The following is a 22,804-nucleotide window of genomic DNA, read 5'->3' on the forward strand; positions in this document are numbered from 1 at the left end:
TATTAAACCACTTTAGGGAATAAACACACTACAACAATAACAACAAACTCCAAAATGTCTCCCTTGAAATAAATAGATAGTTGTGTTCATGTGGGATTACAGTTCAATATTTTTACTACCAATGTGGCCCAGGTATATCCAGACTATGGCATAAGTATGAAGCAGGTCCTGGGCTTGATGATATAGCTGATATAGCTAAATTGACTGGCAGAAGGTAAAATACCTCTTTGGAGGGACATGCTCTCAGTCTAGGCTGTGTAAGATTCCCATAATAATATCTGCTAAAGATCAATTAATAATCCAAACTTATGAAACACAGATCCACCATAAATAAGAATCAGATTAAAAAAACCAGAAGAATTAGTCTACCAAAATACTCAAATAACAAAACTATCTTTTAGAGATAATAAAATAAGTATGTCTTAGATGATGAAAGACATTAAAAAGAAAGGATTCAAAGCATAAACACAGAAATATTATCAAACTCGATTCTAAAAGGAATAAAATAAAAATTCTAGAACATTTTTTAAAAGACTCAGTAGCTATTGAATAGATGACACAGCAGGTTAGATATAACTGATGAAAAAATGAGTAAACGGAAAGATAGAGGTGAAGAAATTACCAGGGGCAACACAATAAGATAAAAAATTGAAATTGGAGAAGAAAAAAAAAATATATGTATATATGAAATGTATGTAATATATACATATGTATATATTATATACAACATATAATAACAATATAATATATAATATATACATATATATTATATATTTATTATATAAACAATATATATTTTTTTACTTAAAAATAGTTGTATTTATATTCCACAGTTTGCTCAAATACTGGTTTTCTTATAAATTTTCTGCAGGATTTTTTAAAACAAACTATTCACATTGTATCTTGACTATGTACTTACAGAATTTCAGGGAAATAGTTCTGTGTGTTTTTATAGCTTAATTTGTACTATAGGGATGGCAGGTGGTCACATGCAGTCCATGTGGGATTCTAACATGACATATAGTGAGTTTTCTGATGTGGACCATCCCTTTATATATATATATATATAATATATATAATATATATGTGTATATATATACAGATGAAAAGTCATAGAAGATGAGACGGGATATTTCAACATCATACAGAATATGCAATGTTTTAAAAGTTAAGACAAGAATATTCCGTAGTTAGTAAAAGACATAAATCTCCCAAGCAAGATATATAAAAGTAAATCTCACTTAAATATGTCATGGTTAAATTCCAGGGAAGATCTTAAAGTCAGCTGAAATGAAAACAAAAGATTATCTACAAAGGTAGGGCAATTAGACTAACAGCTGACTTTTCACAAGCATCAGTAGAAGCCAGAAAGAGATGGGATCATATGTTCAAAAAATGGTGGTGGTGGGAGGGAGCTCTAGTTAAGAGTTGTAAATCCTGCTAAATTTTCATTCAATCGTAGCATAAACTAAAGCCATTTTGGATACAGGGGCTGGTGGTAATTGAAGGGGATGTGTGTGGAAGGAAGTGATTTTCATAGTGTTAGAAATGATAGTGAGATTAAAACCTTTATTGATGGAATTAAACCACACCCCAAATTGTTCTAGATCTCCGATAATATGTCTCTAGGTAAAATCTGTACCAAGAACATTGACAAGTGAAGGAAATTAGGCAATACTTTGTTATTAGATGGAACTTAGCTCTAAACTCCAAGGCATAATTCTAATCAGAAAATTCAACCACATGAGAGGCTCTTTTTATTGTATGATAGCTAGTCCAAAATAATCTCAAACCAAAGCAGTGTAACCTGTTCAATTTATCTTACCTTCTCTTTAATGCCCACAGCTGGATCACTTATCATTCTTCCTTCCAGCCATTCTTTCATTCTTCCATTCTTCCTTCCTTCCTTCCTCCTTCCTTCCCTCCTTCTTTCTTCTTTCTTTCTTTCTTTCTTTCTTTCTTTCTTTCTTTCTTTCTTTCTTTCTTTCTTTCTTTCTTTCTTTCTTTCTTTCTTTCTTTCTTTCTTTCTTTCTTTTTCTTTGCAGCTGTACTAAATACAGGCAGATCCAGAGAGACAGATGTGAGAGGCAGTATACCTATGACATATCCCAGTTCACTAGTTCACCTTGGCCACTAGCTCACCTTGGTTACTCATACAGGGTATAGGAGAGTGGAGCACCTTGCCCTTTATATTCTATAAAAGCTTAAGCAAAGGTGCACTGGGGAAAAGGGATAAAACTGTTTGTTTGTTTTTGTTTTAAGTGACAAGATAGAACTGATTTGAGAAGTCTTCTTAAGCTTTAATTTAAACTATGACATAGATTTTACTGCCAGTGCCTATTGCCATGTCTAACAAAGAGAAAGTGCTCAATAAATACTTGTTGAATTAATTAATGAAAGAAAATGAATAGAAAAGATAAGCAGTTGAAGGCTAGATAGTTATTTGGGGTGAAGGGAGAAATTCCTTATATCTTAAGAAGGTTTTGCAAAAAAAAATTCTGTGTTTCCTACTCTTGGGCACAAATCTTCCTGGTGAGATTTTTGTTAAGTTTTATTTTTTCTTGACTGGACATTGGGTAAGATATCTAAAACTGTGTACTGTTGCTCAGAGAAAAATGATGAGTAAATATAAGGGATTATTGCTATGCAGTGGTAGAGTACTCAGGGACCACAGGAGCTGCAGAGGCAAACAGATTAATTAAAGGCTTTAAGCCTCCTCATGAAGGCCTTGAACTTTGTATGAGTGTTGTAGCCAAAGTAGTTTCCAAAGGGTGGGGCTCAGTGACTCTTTCACCTCGATATTAAGGAGTATCAACTCCCACAGTTTACAGCTGCTACAGCAACTGGATGTATTTCAAGAGACAATGACTCATTTTAGAATCCCTGCAGGCAAAGAGACTCATGTTAATGAAAGCAATCGTTTAATGGAATTTATCTGAGTTTTAAATGTCACCAAGTCCTTTGGTAGGCATAAGATGCAAGTATGAGAAAGAATAATGATAATAATTTAGCTAAATTTCAATTATTCACACAAATGTTGTAAATTTCCCCGAGGTAATTTGTGTTTGGCTTTGGTAGATATTCTGTGATGTTGTCTTTGTTTTGCAGCAACAGATTTATGTACACAATCATGCTGGGCTTACTCTATTATTGAAATGATTTTTGCCTTGCCTGAATACTCCAAGGAAAGGAACGGAGGCCCAAAAGACATTACCTGGCAATTAGAAATCAACATAGAATAATCATCTGCACACAGCTTTAAAATTTTCAAAGCACTTTAAAATTTATCTCATTTTATTTTTTCAGTAACACTGATCAGACATGGACGTCAAACCGTGGGAGGGATGCTTTACCTTACATAGTCTCCATTAGCCTTCTATCATTTCCTAAGCAAATAACTTTTCTAAGAAAAGACAATATGTTTGCTGGGCAAGCACAGCTTTAAGACAAAATCTCCTAGCTCTCTCCTTCTAGCTAGATCAACATTCCATTCTTGTTGTAGTTGATTGCATTCATGACCCCAATTCTTTATCCTTTTCCTACTCAACACCCTTTGTTATGTGACTTTGCAACTCCTCTCATCAAGAAGTGGAGTCTGTTTACTCACTCCGTGATTCTGAGTTTAGCTGAGACTTGCTTTAGTAGTTTTGATGCAGGCAGAGAATTAAAACATGCCTGAAAGCTTATGCTAATACTCTTGTTCTTCTAGTGTCATAAGAAAATGTCTAGACTAACCTACCATGGATGAAGCATAAGGAGCAGAGTCTAGTCACTTCACCCTAGGAAGGGATTCCTGCATATAGGAATGCAGGAAGGGAGGCAGAAGAAAGAGGGAAGGAAAGAGGGATGGAAGGAAGGAAGGAAGGCAGGAAGGAAGGGAGAGAAGAACAAGTATATTAGGAATGAAGAAAAGATATCAGGAAGAAAGGAAGGAAGAAAGGTAGAATTAACATAATTCTATTAGTGAGAGCTAAGTACTATTCATATTTTGAAAAACATCCTTCCCAATATCTTTTACATGTATAGGTATGTTTGTATGTAGGATGTAAATCAGAAGTTCAGCAAAATGCTTTGCTTATTGGTAAGTATGCCATAAGTATCTTTCTTAACCAATAAATATAGAATGGCATTACCATTTTTAATAGCTGGAAAATAGTCTAATGTAATTATTACCATAATATATTCAACGAGTTCTTTATTTTGCTGGGTTGAAAAATGGCCATGCTTTCTACCTCTCCTTGTATCTGTGCTCCTTTACAATATGGTTTTGCTGCTCCTGCCATGAAGTGGAGTCTATTTCTCCATCATTTGAATCTGGGATGTTCTTGTGACTTGTTTTGGCTGAAGGAGTAAAATACAAATGATATTATGCAAGATCTGGTCCTAGGCTTCAAGGAACCTTGCATGCTTCTATTTGTTCTCCTGGAATCCTGCTAAACTGCTATGTGAACAAGCCCAGCTGACAGCTAATCATAGACATATGAGGCCAGGTAAAGAGAAGAACCATCCAGCTAAACTCTGCCCAACTTGCCAACCCACAACTCATTAGCTGAAGAAACCCTTCAACTCATTAAGTTTTGGGACTCCTTTTTTTATAGCAAATTGATGACCTTACTGATGAATGTTTAGATCGTTTCTAGTTTTTCTTTATTATAGGCAATGCTTTGATGAAAAAATATTTGCATAGATCTTTACATACTTGTCAAATTATTTCCTTAGTATAATTGCCTGGGAGTAAGATTGCAGGATCAGAGAGAGTGTTCATTTTAGGTTATAACATATATAGCTAAATTGCTCCCTGGAAAGTAGTATTAATTTATGTTTTAATCAATCATGTATAGCAGTATTCAACATGGTTGGGGTGGAGGCAGGGACTCTCTTAGATAGGGTGTTTCAGGAAGTCTTCTGGAGAGGTGACATTTGATCAGAGACCTGGGGAGGGAGGCAATGAGCCATGGTTGGGGAACGAGTGGTCCAGGCTAGAAAAAAGCAACTACAAAGACACTAAGAGTGGGGGGTGTATGAGGTGTTGGCAAGTGTGGCTGCAAGTGAGCAAAGGAAGCCCAGTAGTTAGACTGCAGATACGCAGGGCCCAGTTCATGTAGCACCTCCTAGGCTGCAATAAGCATTTTGCATTTTGTTCTGAGTTTGATGGGGTGCCACTGGAAGATTCTGTGCAGGGGTGTGGCATCATCACCATTAACATCAGCAGCAGCAGCAACATCTTCCTCATCACTAATACTTAATAAGTGTTTGCTATACGCCAGATGTTGTTCTAAGCATTGTCTGTATATTAATTAACTTAATCCTTTCAATGCAAGAACTAGATACTATTGGTATCAACTCGATTTTACAAATAACATAACAAACACAAAAAGATTAGATGAATTGCTCAAGTTCACAAAATGAGTTGGAGGCAGAACTAAGATTCAAACCCAGGTAGTCAGGCTCCAGATCCTGAAATTATGTGATTTATGTTTTAAAATGATGCCCCTTGTAAGAACAATTGCCTATAGAAGGGCAAGCGTAGAAAGCCACTTCAGAAGCTATTACAGGATTTTAGAGGGGAGAGTTGTTGGACTTGGTAGCTGTCAAAGTGGTGAGAAGTGGCACATAGATGGATTTGCTGGTAGATTCTCAACGATCCTATAATTATTTAAAAAATCTCAGCTAATCTGATTGATAAAAATGTCTCTTTGGCATTTTATTTGCATTTCTTTAATTAATAGTGAAGTTTAATATTTTTCTTTATTAAATTGGATATTTGTATTTCCATTGTTAATTGTATATACATATTCTTCATACTTTTTCTATTGGGGTCATGCTTTTATTTATTTCTGAGAACTCTGTATATTAGCTATATTAACTTAAATGCATGAATTCATTTATATAACATAATTTGCTAAAATAAAAATATAATATTATGTATTTCCCAGTTTGTTGTCTTTGGTATTTTGACTTTGCTGATTTCTTTTTTGTACAACATTTCATCTTAGTTTTAAGCAGCAAAATTTCATTATATTTTATGGTTTCTGAATTTTCTGTTATACTTGGAATAGCTCTCTCCATCACAAAATTATAAAAGTATTCATGCATATTTTCCTAGTGATTTTATGTTTGCATTTCTTTTTACTTAAATACTTGATTCATTTAAAATTTATATTGGAATCATGAGTGAGTTGGGATGCAGTTTAATTTATTTTATAAATTACTGACAGATTTTTCCAACTATATTATAAGCATATGCCATCTTTTTTGCACTGATTTGAAATCCCATCTTTGATATACACTAAGTTAACATATATGTTGGTACTATTTTTACACTCCTTCCTGCCTGAAAACTAGACTGTTTTAGTGATAGTGATTTTATCGTTAATTTTAATATCTGTTAGGATAAGTACTCCACCCCCCATTAATCCTTCTTTTCAGAATTTTCCTAGCTATTTTTGCTTGTTCATTCTTTCAGCTACATTTTAGAATTATTTTTCAAGTTAAAAACATTTTGTTGAGATTTTGATCGGGGTTGTAGAATTCCATAAATTTTTTGTAGATCAGTTTAGGGAGAATTGACATATTTAAAGGTTAAATTGCAGCTGCAACTGAAAGATATTATTATTCTACTAATAATACAGTATTATTGTTATTGTAGCTACTAACATGTTGCATTTGAGGGAATTTCCTTATTATCATCTTGTCTTCTCTTCACCCCAACATTTTTACCCATCTCTCCCCCTCAACAGAAATTTAAAATAGGGACTTTTCAGTACTTTCTCTTGAACTTAAGCTTTCTTCTTTTATTTGCTCTGCTTTATCTGCTCCCCAGAGCTGGGGAATCATTATTAATAAATTCCAAATCTTAGTTCCCAGAAGGGGAATGTGTATAAAAAAGCAGATTGGCCCTCAACATCTGTAACTTTCCAGCCTATTGTATGACTATGTTATGAGCAAGCCACTGGGCATTTTTTTCCAATCTGAGACTTATTTCACGTTAGCACACTTATGTTTTACAGCACCGTTTCCAAGTTTATGGCTTTCTTGTTTGAGCCGCTTGTTCCAGTCGCATCTAATATTTCATCAAATATGGTAAAGAAACCATGAGAATGAATTGATGCTCCTTATGAGCCGTCTGAAGCAGACACCGCCAGATTGCTGTAAAATGGTTTTCCTTTTTAGCCCTTCTGAATTGTAATATGTTTCTGAGGCCAAATTCTTCAGGGAAACATTATGACTATTTAAGGTCTCCAAACTTTATGCTTCAGTACAAAAGGCCTAAGGGTGAGGATTTTTAATGGATGAAGTGGAGAAATTTGCACTTCCTTAAGCAAACATATAGCATTTCCTACCATGTGTCAGAAATGAAAACAAAAAATACAAACTAATTTGTCATGAAATTTTCCCTTTTATAATTCCCTCTTTGGTGCTTTTTCAACCTAACAAGTCATATTTTCTCTTCTTTTGTGTCAGGTTTATAGCTTTGCTGGTCACAGTTTCAATAACCATGATGGACGATCTTCTGTTCTATATATCATGTACAAGTATTCAGCTTAAAAGTATCTTTGTGTTCACAGCTTGCTTTCTGTCACCTGCCCAATCTCTCCTCCCCACTGCATATGCACACGGCGTTATATTATATGCGCAGAGAGCTTTGGGGAAAGCTCATATTTAGGAACATTAAGTAAGCAGAGGATAGCTGCTTATTTGGGCTGAGCCTGACCTCACTATGAAATGAGGCAAATTGTCATATTTATGACTCGGGGTAAGTCAATAATATATTGGCGTTCACATGTGGAAACACATTTATTCCCCAACATAGGGCCTCACTTTGTTTTTCTCCCAAGTAGTGGTTTTCACCTAAGTATGAGTCTTTTTGTTTTTGGCCCCTTTTCTTTCTCTTTCCCCTTTCTTTTCCTTCTTTTTCTCTTGCTTCTTCCTCCCTCCCTCCCTTCCTCCCTTCCTTTTTTCATGCTTTCTTCCCATTCTCTTCTTCCTGAACCCCAAGTAAACTTGATGGGGTTTATAGCATTTATGTAAAGCATAAAAAAGCCTTCTCTTCAGATAACTAAAATTACTATTCCCTTTACCCTCTTATTTCCACCCTCTGTTTGCTAGATCCAGGCTTACACACACACACACACACACACACACACACACACACACACACACACACACACAGAGTCATACACTGAAAAAAAATTATATGGCTGGATAAATGCTATTCACAGCTATTGCCTGGAAATCTGATCTTTGGGTCTTTTGGAATCTGAGTCAGTATCATTTGTTTTTCTTGCTATACTGCATCTCTGTAAATTACAGCAGGAGAAAGGAAGGTCGTGTGGTTTCTGATTTACTGTAGAGAATATTGAGAAGGAAAAAAAAATATCAGAGTAGTCACTGATAATCAAAAAACATAGAAAAACCTCATTGTGAAAGTCTTTATTATTTCTAAATTTGGTCAGCTGTACCTTCCTTGTCCCCCAACTACAAGGCCCCCATTATCCTTAAATCTATTTTTATAACGACTCCATTTTGCAAGTGGAATTTAGGTTGGGAAGGCATATAGAAAATCTCTACATTCCTTCCCCTCTCCCCAACGTGTTCTGGAAATTAGGTTGTGCTTCCTAGTTTTTCTAGTTTGTGAAGATTTGTGGAGGTTTTAGGCAACTCTTTCTGCCTCACCTTCCTCCTTCTCCTTGTATTTGGATCCCAGTTTGGATTCCACAGTTTTGTGGCTGACCACCCTCTTCCCCCCAAAATAGTGTTGCATAGATGGTCAATGTCTTTTAGGAGAAAGAGCCTTGCTCTGGGAAAGGCCTCAGAAATGCTGGGATGTTCTTTGCTACCTGCTGTCATTATTGATTTTCCTCACCAAGGGGACAGCAGTCACAAGGCATTAGAATGGCCATCCAGACTCTGAGCAGTCTAAGTGTTGATGCTGAGTGTTGTAAACACATTGAACCACCATTGAAATCAACAGTGACTTCTTTGCTTTGCTCTGTGCAATTCTAAGTAACGGGTTGGGATGAATTTTCCACTTTTAACCCCTTAGATTCAGGAGGATTAAATTATTATTATTTTTAGATTTTTTATATGGACCATTTTAAAAGATTTTATTGAATTTGTTACAATATCGCTTATTTTTTTTTGTAATGTTTTGGTGTTTTGCTCGCGAAGCATGTAGAATCTTAGTTCCCCAAGTAAGGATCAAACCTGTAGCTCCTGCACTGGAAGGCAAAGTCTTAACCACTGGACCACCAGGGAAGTCCCCAGAAGGATTAAATTTTTAAAGCATAGAACTGGGCATCAGAAGATAGGTTAAAAAAACAATCATCTGTTTTGCTGCCTTTCTGGTCCCTGGGAGATGTCATTTTTCCCGCAGCCTCTGTTTCCCAATCTGTGATTTGAAAGGATTGATTCTCTCTGAGGTCACTTTCTCATTTGATGCCCTGTTTGTTGTTGCTTCCGTTGTTTAAGAAGGGAATTGGGTAGGATTTTCTTACTACCACGTTTTTAACTTATCCTCTGAGGCAAAGAATAGAAGTTTCTTTTTCCCCCCCCTCGATCTATGTGGGGAGAATGATAACTTGTGAGCCATCTACTTCCCATAAATGTTGAAAAGATGAGGGACTAATGCTGTCTCCACAGAGCATAAAACAAAGCAAGATTTGGCAGGTCTCCAGCTCATTTGATTTGAGTTAAACAGGGAAGAAATTTTTATGTCTTATTTTTGGCTTGACACTAGTCACAGAGTTTTTGGGAAAGTTGATTATAGTGCAATTACTGATCATTTTCAAGATAACCTATTGTGTTGTATCATGTAGCTTAAGAAGCAGGTGTCATTCTCAAGAATTCCCGTTGTGTGACTCATTTCTACTTATAAAAAGATGTCGCATGTGGTAAAGATATTTGACCATGAAGTATGCATTTATTAGTGCTTTGGTTAATTTTATTGAAATGGATAATCAGGCTGCAGAAGCTGGGCTCAAGCTTACTTCAGGGACTTGATTTATCTGTTTGCTCCCATACTGAAAAGTCACATTCCCCGGCTGTAGAATCTAGATTTATACTCAAACAGGACTAGACTAAGTGATCCTTGATGGCAAGAATCATATTTTAGTCTTTGTGTCGGTAGCACAGTGCCTGAATGTAGTAGGTGCTTCATAAATATATTTTGAAAAAAATGTATAATTAAATAGCTGATCAATTCTTTTTACCACGTTTTTTATTGTGGTAAAATATACATAACTGAAAATGTACCATTTTACCCATTTTATTTTTTTTGCTGTATGCGGGCCTTTCACTGTTGTGGCCTCTCCCGTTGCGGAGCACAGGCTCCGGACGCGCAGGCGCAGCGGCCATGGCTCACGGGCTTAGTTGCTCCGCGGCACGTGGGATCTTCCCAGACCGGGGCACGAACCCGTGTCTCCTGCATCGGCAGGCGGATTCTCAACCACTGCGCCACCAGGGAAGCCCTTACCCATTTTAAATGTACAGTTCGATGGCATTAAGTACATTCACACTGTTGTGCAACCATCACCACCATCCATTTCCAGAATTTTCTCATCTTCCCAAACGGAAACTTTATACCCATTAAGCAATAAGTCTCCATTGTCCCGCTTGCTCCCCACGCCCAGGCCCTGGCAACCACCATTCGACTTTCTGTCTTTATGAATTTGGCTACTCTAGGTAACTCATGTAATGCAAATACACAGTATTTGTCCTTTTGAGTCTGGTTTATTTCACTTAACATGTTTTCAAAATTCACCCACATTGTAGCGTGTCTCAGAATTTCCTTCTTTTTAAGACTGAATGATATTCGATTGTATGTACAGACCACGTTGTACTTATCCATTCATCCATCGATGAACGTTTGGATGTTTTGGGGTTTTTTTAGATTTTATTTTATTTATGTATTTATTTTAACATCTTTATTGGAGTATAACTCCTTTACAATGGTGTGTTAGTTTCTGCTGTATAACAAAGTGAATCAGCTATACATATACATATATCCCCATATTTCCTCCCTCTTGCTTCTCCCTCCCACTCTCCCTATCCCACCCCTCTAGGTGGTCACGGAGCACAGAGCTGATCTCCCCGGGCTATGCGGCTGCTTCCCACCAGCTATCTAGTTTACATTTGGTAGTGTGTACATGTCCATGCCACTCTCTCACTTCGACCCAGCTTACCCTTCCCCTGTTTGGATTGATTCCACCTTTTGGCTATTGTAAATAATGCTGCTATGAACATGGCATATGATACAAATTTTTACCATTTTTAAAAGAAATAAAACATTGCTCAGAAAGAATCCATATTATAGGAGTTCTTTAAGTCTATTAATGTAGCTGAAATTCTTAGGCCATTTTCTGGTCAGTTTGTTTTGTGCTGGGAAGTTCACCCACCAGACAGTGAACTCTATCAGGGTAACATCTTTGTTGTGTCAACCTTTATATCCCCAGCATCTGACATAGGGCTTGGCCAGAGATGGCTGAGTAGTGTTGTTAAATGGATTGACTAGAGTTAATGATCGGATTTGTACTTTCAGCCCCTGAGAGAAAAAAGAAATTAAAGCTAGCATGCTGAGTGTATATATTGTCAACTAATTTCTGACTATGTTTTCTTTCTTTCCCACTAAAGTGGATATTTTCTCAGCATAGGGACCAGTTTGAAATTAGTGAACTTCAAATTTTTACTTACTTTCTTATAAGAATGTTGAAAAGCAATGCCTTTTGTTCATTTTTATATTGACACCTACATTTTTGCATAATAAGTTAAGCAATATTAAGAAAATGTCTTGTGTATTGACAATTAAAATAAAATTGTTACATCACTATTTTAAATATAACCAACAGTATTTTATATACAATAGTAATTTGATCCTACCATCATCTACTTAAATATACATAAATAAGCCCTATTATAACAGTTGAAAATTTTATACTGTTTCTTTTTTTCCCCTTGAATTTATATTTTCATTCCACTTCCCTCAGAATTTTGAGCTAATTTAATAGTCGTTTCAGGGTTGAAAGTCATTTATGGAGTACCCTATCATTCTTATTAGCAACACTATACATTTTAAATGTTTCATTTTAATTTTTAATTTAAATTTTCAGTGCTCATAAGGCTCCATGTTGGAAACAATTTCTGCTGGGTTGAATCATCCTCATTCAATCATCACAATCATTATTAGTGCATAGCAATAAAAAAAACCACGATTATATCACAATTTTGTAATTATTTATAATCTTACAATTTATGATTATTGTTCATACAGTAATACAAAATTTTATGGGTGGTAATTTTTTTAATGATAAGGGATTTAAATGTTTCTATTTCTTCTCTTTATTGCCAGATAAATGAAATTCAGAATCAATACTACTTCTATTTTTTTAACAGATGTAGCATTGAGATATTTTGTTCACATAATAAATTAGATGGGAATGAATACATTTTGATTTAAGTGCTAAAAGTCAAGTAAGAGATCTGTCATCAAAAATTATTTTTAATAATTAATAGGATGGCAATTCAGTTAGGTGCTCCTTCATTTTCTTAGGTTTTTTTGAAGTATAACTTCTTACAAGAAACGTTTTAATAAGACTACTGATTATACCTGTTGCTCTTTCACTTAGAGAAACCTGTTTAACCTAATATATTTAGAAGATACTGAAGAAATAAACATAATGTGAATTTAAATATACCTCTTTATTTTTAAGTAAGATTGTTTTGTCTTATCACAAGTTTCAATGTATTTCTGTCACGACCTTTGAACGACATGTCTAGTTTTATGAATCTGTGAAAACTATCTTCCATATAACCACTTGTCAATCTTAATCTAAATCCAAATCAGATTTACTATCAATCAGAAAGCCTGACTTCATATTTTAATTCAAATAAACTTATTCATTCACTGCTTTTTGACATTTTCACTTTTGAATCTTAATTTAAAGATGAATAAATAAGACATGAAACCTTGCCATGAGTTTGTGCCTGGGTGTACAAAGTTGCAGCTGCCTTCAATATGTATATATATATATATATACACATACCTTTTATACCAGCATTATTTTCTTTGTTCTCACAGAACTCTCCCTTAGGTACAGTTCAGAGTAGGAGGATGGAAAAGACAAGATCATTAAATAAAAATCTTCCTCCCACTTGCTATTCCACTCTAAAATATATCTAACTTCAGAACATCCCAGCTAGGTTGATAATACCTCAGATCTAATGCCACACTTTGATTTTATAAACATACGCATAAGATAGGGAAATGCAAGGAGCCCTCTCACTGGTTTATGGTGTCTTTGATGGATACAGGAGCCTTCGCCAACACCAATATTTCCAGTGGTCTGTTTGACAGGGGAAGGGATGGGGGAGTTTACACCTCAGGACAATGCACCATCATAAGGTTGAGCCTTAGAAGTATGTCTGTCTTTTGTCAATCAGCAGAAGGAAGAACTGACAGGAAATCCCAACTCCAGACATTTCTTCAAGCAAATACATTTTTCAAAGAACAAAAATGGAAGTTGAGCATCAGAAAACGTATTCTCCTAAAATTACCCAGGCCAGTTGCCATTGACAGCGTACACCTTCAGGGCTACACATATTCCAGCTTAACGACCACAGTCTTATGCTCCTCTGTGCCCTTAGCACTTAGCTTAACACACACTGCTATTTATGATGGCGTCATAGTTGTAAATTCCTGACTTTCATGACGCTGGTTCTTTTTTCTTTTTAATTGGGGTATAGTTGTTTTACAATGTATGATGCTATTTCTTAGGAACTGGTTAGTTCCATGGGTTACAGATTGCATAGCTCTGTATGACAGACCCCTCATTCATTCTTTTTTTTTTTTTTTTTTCATTTGTTAATTCAGCAAATACACAAGAAATACCTACCACTTGCAAGTCATTGTAGCTCAGCTGAAGATAAAGAGCAGCAAAATTGAGGCGCTTCTATTTGGGAGGAATGAGAAGGTACAAATTAGAAAGTGTTACATTGTTATGTGGAGAGTTTAGAGGAGGAAACAATTATGGCTTGAAGAATCAAGTCCCAAGAATGACAGTGTGCATATCTGTGGATAGAGGCAAAGCCATATCGTCTTTTAGAAATGCAACTTGAGAGATCTGTTGGCACAATCTTCCTATTTGAAAGGCAGCACTTTATTTAACATTTGTAATTACATGCTCATGCTTACATTTGTGAGTGTTTGTATATAAAACCTGGAAAATGAATTAACTTATTTCCTACCTATGGAGTCAATTGAATCATGCATTATTTCTTTTTCTGTTGAGAATAGGCATATAGCATCATAGTCTGTCCATTTCACATTTATTGGGGGAATGTTTTCAGTTCAATCTTTCCTCACTGGCTCGAGAACACATCTACTTTTATTTCATGAACTCTACCTCAACCAAAAAAGTCTCTGATGCTGACTCAGCACACAAAGCTACATTTTATACCTGTCAGGCTTCATATAGATTTTTATAAGGTGAACAATGGTTGTATTTAAGTACCAATGTAGTAATCGTGAAGTCTTCTGGCAGTATCCTTTGGAAACTGAATCCATAAATTGTATTAGTATTAAACGTTTCTAATGGGAGTTGACAAATAGTTGAATGGGATAGCCTTTTCTCTGTATTTGGCAAAGAGAGAGGGAAGAAAAAGTCCCTATTACACAATGAGAAATGCATTAATGCTCAAGCCCATTCATCTCAATTTTGCACAAATATAATTTAAGACCTTTTACAACTGTTGGTGAAATTACAGTGTGCTGCAGGGAAGTTGCAAAATTTTTATGGACCTAATAAAATTGTCATTGTAATACCATTATAGGGTGCTCGGACAATATAGACATTTGTAATACTCATACTCCTATGCCAAACATGAGAAGGGAGATAATAAGTCTGATTGGAGACAAATGCTGAACAGGGCTAAAACCCAAGTTTGTTTGATAATGAAAATCTCCCTATTAGTGTTTGGTACCAAATGAAATTGGATAGGTGATTAGGCATTTTAACTGGTTGGCTTTATAATGGACTGGGTAAATATCATCAAGCACAATCTATACAATAATTTATGGCTGAAATAATCATGCACTATCTTCAGATACATTTCAGAATAATTTCCACTTGTGTAGTTCCTGCTTTTTCACCCAAGTGTGATTTCAGAAATATGCCCAGTGGCCTTTCTCTGCTCTCACTTTCAGCATACAGCTAAAAATCTCTTAAAGGTCTTTAGTCAGACTAAAAGCTTTTGAAAATAGCTGATAAGAAATTCAACCACTTTGAAGCACGAGGTCAAAATAAACAGCCCTTCCTGTTATCAACACTTCTGGTGACGTCAGTTGGGAGAGAATAATATAAAGCCGTTCAACACTAAAATCTTGAGGGTTGAGAACAGAATTTGCAGCACGTGCCCCAAATGGAGCTGTGGCCTTTCTTATATGACCGGTGCCTATCCTGTATTCATGCCTGAGATCCACAACAGGATCAAATGGATCAAACATTCTGTTTCTCCAAGGTGGGCAGTAAGATACAGCCATGTACTCTAGCTGTGAAAGACTTGATGTTTATTCTTTTCTCTTGACGGACCTCATCTGATGAAAGTAACACAAACACAAACCCTTAATACATCACTGGAGGAGTCTTTCATCGGAGTCCCCGACATCCCTTCCACTCCCCCCAAAGAATTAATTTGACCTAAACCTGTTAATGCCATCCCTCTTAGTAGCGATTGGCCTAGGAATGGGACCATGACCCAGTGCTAGCTTGCGCTCTGTGAAGGGAAGTGTCCTGTGCCTCCTGGGAAGACCCAGGAAGCAGTTTCTTTCTTCCTTATGTCTAGGTGTGACCCGTGGAAATGCTGCAGCCATCTTGCTACAGCTGAGGCAACACAGACAGGAGATCGGAGCTAGGAGAGGCACATGGAAGACCTGAGACAGAGCCCTCACATGTTCTACCTGGAACCTGCCTTCCCGCTCATGGGCAGGCATCTGAGCCAGGGAAGTAACTTGGCCAGGGACAAATTTGCAGAGCTATGCCACTCGCCAGTCACATAACTTTGGGCAAATTCCTACTCTTTCCGAGGCTTGGTCTCCCCGCCTATGAAACAGGGGTATTAAAAGTAGCTACCTTAGGGCTTCCCTGGTGGCGCAGTGGTTGAGAGCCCGCCTGCCGATGCAGGGGACGCGGGTTCGTGCCCCGGTCCGGGAAGATCCCACGTGCCGCGGAGCGGCTGGGCCCGTGAGCCATGGCCGCTGAGCCTGCGCGTCCAGAGCCTGTGCTCCGCAACGGGAGAGGCCACAGCGGTGAGAGGCCCGCGTACAGCAAAAAAAAAAAAAAAAAAAAAAAAGTAGCTACCTTAGAAGGCTATTGTGAGTGAAGTGAAGTCATACATGTAGGGCACTCAAAAGAATGGCTGGCACACCGTGGCTTCTCAACTAAGCACTGGCTATTCTGATTATTTTATTATGTGAAAAATAGTCTTTCTTATTGTTTAAACCACTTTGAATCAGAATTTTCTGTTATTTTACATAGAAATAGTAGGCAATATTACATAGCATAACTGATGCATTGGTTTTGCTCCAAGGCCATATTTTTAAGGAAGACTCCACCGATCAATCTATTTCAAATGATATACTACATCTAGCATTGCCTACCTCCTCCCCTGACTTGTTTTCCACCAAAGGACTTACCACCATCCGATCTATAATATATTTTACTTATTATTTGTTTATACAGTATCTCGCCCCCACCACAACCATGCAAATGTAGGCTTCCTGAGGGCAAGGATTTTTTGATTTTTTTTCATGGCTCTACTCCACAGTGTTTAGATGAGTACCTAGTAGAGAGGAGGTGCTCAAGAAACTTTGTTGACTGAATAAACGTTGTATCATGTGCTGCTCAGTAACACTGTTTAACAAGCAGGGCAGGCAGTCTTCTATACCCTTGGATCACAGTGGTGACAGACAGGCAGTGAAGGCAATGCTATTTCCTCCGAATGGAAACATGAAAAAATTTAGGTTGCTTCAGAAGTTATTGGGCAAAATAGCCTATTACTTTCCAGGTCATGTCTCTACTCTAACAGAGAAATTATCAGCATCTTTAAAGATGGATGGATATTGTATCAGTTTGTGGGGTCTGGTAAGACTGAAATCCATAGGGCAAGTCAACAGTCTGGAAAATGGGGCAGGAGTTGATGCTGGAGTCTTAAGCAGAATTTCTTCTCCAAGAAACCTCAGTTTTTGTTCTTAAAACCTTTAAACTGATTGAATGAGGCTCACCCACATTATTGAGGGTAATCTCCTTTACTTAAAGTCAACTGATTGGAGATGTTAACCACATTTTCAAAATACATTCACAACAATACCTAGATTTGATTATGATTAAACAACTCTAAGCCATTCTCTAGACAAGTTGATATATAAAACAAAAAACAAGTTGATACAAAAAAAGTTGATACATCACAGATACGATAATTAGAGTACAGTACATCGATATTCTGTAGTTGATTTAACAAAGGGCTCTTTGAATACTCTTTATTGGTATTAATGATGAAATGGTACAAATAGCCCTACATTCATGTAATCTTTTGATATATAGTACATGTACATTACATCAGTTGATTCATGAGCCCAACTCAACCTGATTCTCATAATACTATAATAGCTTTTCTTATGGTAGTTTTCCAGTTAAGCTTTCAATCATGACTTAAAAATTCTGTACAAAAATATTTTGAGCCCCAGAAGTCATTCATTCTCACAAGGGTTCTTTGGAGCTGGCAGGTGAGTAAATGCATGAATGAGCATCTGTGTAGAATGGTCTTTTTATCTTTATGAGTGTTTTGTTTTGAGATGACTTGTTTTAGGGTCTGATCGTCAAAGCAAACACTCCAGAAGATAAACTATAATTGTTATTATTTTAGCTAAAATATATTGAAGTCTTACTATGATCTCACTGCAGTCTTATGAGGTAGAAGCTACTGCTGCCCTCGTTTTGCAGTTTAGTCCCTTGGACTACAAAACCCTTAAGATCATGAAGCATCTCTAGTCCTTCCAGTGTCTCACCTCACGTGCTCAAGTTCAGAGCTTTATTCGTGATGCATTCTAAAGCAGGATTGACTGTTAGACTGGCTGGGTTCCTTAAAAGCCTTACTTTTTTAAAAAGGCCTGAGAGGACTCACTTTGGCTATCCAAGAAGTAATAAACCTGTGTCTTTTCAACCCTTTATTGTAATGCTGCCAAAACCAAAACACCTTGGGTTGGAAACCTGAATGGGGATACACTGTGATCAAAAGTGGCTCCATCTTATACTTCGTAAGTCTTAAATTTAGGGTTCATTTCAATGTTCATTTCAATCTGGAAAAGCATAATTTCATTTGAAGGAAAAGAAAACAATCACTTTAATAAAAATCTTTATGAACAAGGTTCAGAGGGCTTCTTGGACAACAAATGACTCTTACAAAACAACATTGTGGTAAGTTAAGTGTAAATGGCTCAGAAATATGCAGATTAAATGTCCCTGGAAACACTCAAGGGCTTCCAAAATTAATGGGGGAAAATACTTGGACAATGTATATTTCAGACTTTATGCTTTTAATTTTTATTTTCCTTTTCACTCTGCTGATTTAATTTTCTTCTACAAAACACTTCCTAGGGTGACTTCATTTCTTGTGGTCAGGATGCTGTCAGGACAAATTGTCATTAATTCTGGTGCATTCTGGGTGGCCCGATGTAGTTATCAGCTGTGTTCTCTCTCTTACAGAGTTAGCTTTTGTCTCCACTATGTGTCTTTCAATACTGGAAAGGTATAAAAATAAAAACACAGTTCAAAGTCCGTGCCAAACTTTTGGGCCTTGTGAAAGTCCACCATCATGACACTTGAGAGATAAATGTGTGAGGTTCTTATATGTTGAAAACTGAGAAATATTCTGTGCTTTAACTCAGAAAATACAAGTATGGATATGGATGTGGTAGGAGGATACATAAATCAAGATTTGAAGAGTCTTAGGAGGGACTTTTGAAAAGCCCTCTAACCCATTCCCAAGCCTCAGACATATCTCAATATAAAACAAGACAGAAACATAATTATAGTCCCATTTCCTAAATTTTGCCTTAGATAAATTTTCTTCAACATACTTTAGAAAAATATTCCTATGTTTTCTCCTCTACAGAAGTCCCCATAAAACTAATCAAATTCCATTTTATAGGAATTTAAGTTTATTTCCTTTTTTCCTATTTTTGAAGGAGGCAAATTCTGGAACACTGGATTGGTATCCATGACTTTTCTTGCCTGGGCCTTGCCTGACCTTAGTCAGTGAAGCTTGTCAGACATTTCTCTCCTCTGAAGATAATAATGCTGACAATGCTTGTTTTGCAACTCTTCCTGCCCTATCTCCAAGCAATATCCTCTCCAATCTTACTAAAGACTATTAAATCCTTTCCATCACAGGACATTATGTGATAGAGGAAAGCAATTTACTTTATTTAATGAGTGCCAAAGTACTGGAAAATATGGTGGCTCCCTCCTAGAGCTTAGAGTTTAGTTGGGGTTATAGAATTCACATACATGGTTGTGTGATGGGGCTGGCAAATCCTCTCTCTAAAGGCAACTATCAAGCTAGACAAAACTGATAAAAACAGCTATTTCTGGAACTCAACCAAAAGCACGCAACAATATGATTAAGATGGCAATCCACCACAAATTAGTATAAATAATCATTACAATCTCTATCAAAATACAAGCAATTATTTTTGTAAAAATTGACAAAATTTTCCTAAAAATTATAAGGAAATACAAAGGACCTGGATAGCCAAAATTAGTTTGGGAAATAAGAACAAACTTGAGGTATTATTTTACCTGATTTCAAAACTTCTTTCCAACAAGAGTGCTAGGACAACTGTATTCCTCATGCAAAAGCCTGAACTTAGAACCTTACCTTATACCATACACACAAATTAACAAAGTGGATTATAAACCAACATGTAAGAGCTAAAACTATACAACTGCTTGAAGAAAATATTGAGGAAAATCTTTGTGATCTTGAGTAGGCGAAAATTATTAAATATGACCCCAAAACATGGTCCATAAAAAACTTACAAATTGAACTTTATCAAAATGTAAACTGTGTTTTGTATTACCAAAGATACTATTAAGCTAATGGAAAGACAAGCCATACATAGGGAGAAAACATTTGCAAGTCATATTTTTTATAAAGGACTAGTATCTAAAATACATGAAAAACTCTTAACAACTCAATAATAAGACAAATAATGTGACATAAAAATCAGCAAAAAATCTGAATAGATATTCTACCAAAGGAGATATTCAAATTGCTAATAACTATTCTGAGTAAAAAAGTTCAACAACATTAGTTGTAAGAGAAATGTCAATTAAAACCACAATGTTATGCCTCTGTATATTGACTCGAATGACTATAAAGAAAGATGATACCAAGAGTTAGTGAGAAAGTAGAGAAACTGGAACCATTATGCACTGTTGATGGGAATATAAAATGCACAGCCACTTTGGAAGACAGTTTGGTAGTTTCTTAAAAAGCTAAACATAAACTTATGTGACTCATCAATTTCACTGCTAGGAATCTACCGAAGAAAATATGTCCACACACAGGTGTGTATATGAATGTTCAGAGCAAAACATGGAAACAATCCAAATGTCCATCAAGTGATGACTGTTTTTAAAAAATTACATATCTGTATAAGGCAGTCCTTATTCAGCAATAAAAAGGAAACAAGGACTCTACTAATTCATGCTACAACATGAATGAACCTCAAAAAAAGTATGCTGACTTGAAAAAGCAAGATATAAATAACTACATATTGTATGATTCCATATATATATCAACAAAATCTCCAGAAAAGGTACATGTACAGAGACAGGAAGCAGGACATTAATTGCCTGGGGCTGGGTGGCTGGGTGGGTGGTGACAATGAACTACAAATGTGCACGAGTGCACTTTTTGGAGTTTTGGACATTCTCTAAAACTGGATTGTGGTGTTGATTGTACAACTCTATAAATCTGCCTTAAAAAATCATCAACTGTACACTTATAATGAATAAATTAAATTATATTCAGTAAAACTGTTAAATAAAGAAGAAAATGTCTTATTGTATATATACCATTTATCAGACACAGTACTAGGCGCTGGCGATAGAGGGAGACTAGGCCAGACAAAATACCTGCCCTTATGTGGCTTACGATGAGCAAGAGTCTATAAGGCTTTTGAGCAGGCTGGCCTGCTTTTGAAGTTTTAGAAAGAAAGGAACCATGTTAAATATACTACATTCCTCCAAAGCCCCTGCCTTCATGGAACTTACATTCTATTATAGAGGATTTGGGGAAGATGAAAAATAAGGACATAAATACATACATATATAACATTTTAGGAGGTGATAAATTCTGTTAATAAAACTAAATCAAAGAAAAGAAATACAAAATGCTGACGGGAATAGGAGGAGGGATTATTTTAAATAGGATGGTGATGGAAGGCCTCCTTGATAAGGTAACATCTGGTTAGAGACCTGGGAGAAAGTGAAAGAGAGCCATGCTGTGTCTGGGGAAAGAGCATTCCAGGTGGAGGCAACGGAGTCAAGGATGTGCATGGCATCTTTGAGGACTGGCAGGGAGGATGTGGCGGGAACAGACTGAATGAGTGGAGAGCATAAGAGATGCAGTTTGTGGGAGGTGCGGTCAGATCATTTAGGGCCTGATACATACCGTGGGACTTGAGATTTTACTCTGAGTGAGCTTAGAAGCCCTGGGAAGGTTTTGAGCAGAGAAGTGAAATGATTTGACACGTTCCAAGGGTCCATTTTGGTAGCTGGTGGAGAACAGACTGTAGATTGCAAAGTTGGAAGAAAGAAGCACAGGTTGGGGAATTGCAATCATCCAGGAGAAAAATGCCAATGGATCAAATCAGGGTCATAGAAGTGTACGCGGTAAGAAGTGGTCCTGGGATATTGGGACTCTAGAGCCAATAGGATTTGCTGGTGGATTGGATATGGGAGAAAGAGGAGAGTCAAGGATGTCCCCAAGGTTTCTGGTTGGGGGAACTGAACTAGGATACTAAACAAATGTTCTTAGGAGGAATAATACCTTAGTTAGGATCCTACAAAATGAATTAATCGTATGAAATGAATCTCTAAGATCCTGATGGAATGGAACGGCAAGAATGGGATACCTGAGCTCTGAAGTCAGATTATGCATAGCTGATGACTTTAGGAGTGCTAGTCTTTGCTCCTGACACCACAAAGGATTTCCCCCAGTGTCACTCAAATTCCTGACATTTTAAAGATGGTGGTCACCGTCGCTATTCTCCGGCCTCTCAAACCCCTTTTCCACCAGATGGCAGCACTAAAGTTCCGAAGCCTTCAGCACAGAGCCTCCTTCCTTAATGAATATAAATGAAAAGCTTTAGCCCCCCTTTGCAGATAAGTCAGACTTTTAGTCTCTTGCCTATCTCCCTTCCCCCACCGAGGGCAACCCCTTTCAATAATCAGCCTTCTAGACTATACCAGAAGCTTTTAACGTTATAATCTCTTGTCACATTACTCAGCAATCTCATCTAGGCCCGGGAAATCATTTCCTGCAGGCCTCTTTTTTATTTGTGTTCATTAGCTCTGCTAATACCTTCTCTTGGAAACCACAGTTTCATAAATTTCATAGCGCATGACCAGCGGACTTAATGAATATTAGTCACTCGAAGCAATTTTTGTTTATTCAGCTTCTCTTTCCTCTCCTCCCTTCCCTTACCCCAGACCTCATTCTGTGGAATGATAATAATACACAGAGA

This window comes from Kogia breviceps, chromosome 1 (assembly GCF_026419965.1).
Source record: "Kogia breviceps isolate mKogBre1 chromosome 1, mKogBre1 haplotype 1, whole genome shotgun sequence".
Lineage (NCBI taxonomy): Eukaryota > Metazoa > Chordata > Mammalia > Artiodactyla > Physeteridae > Kogia > Kogia breviceps.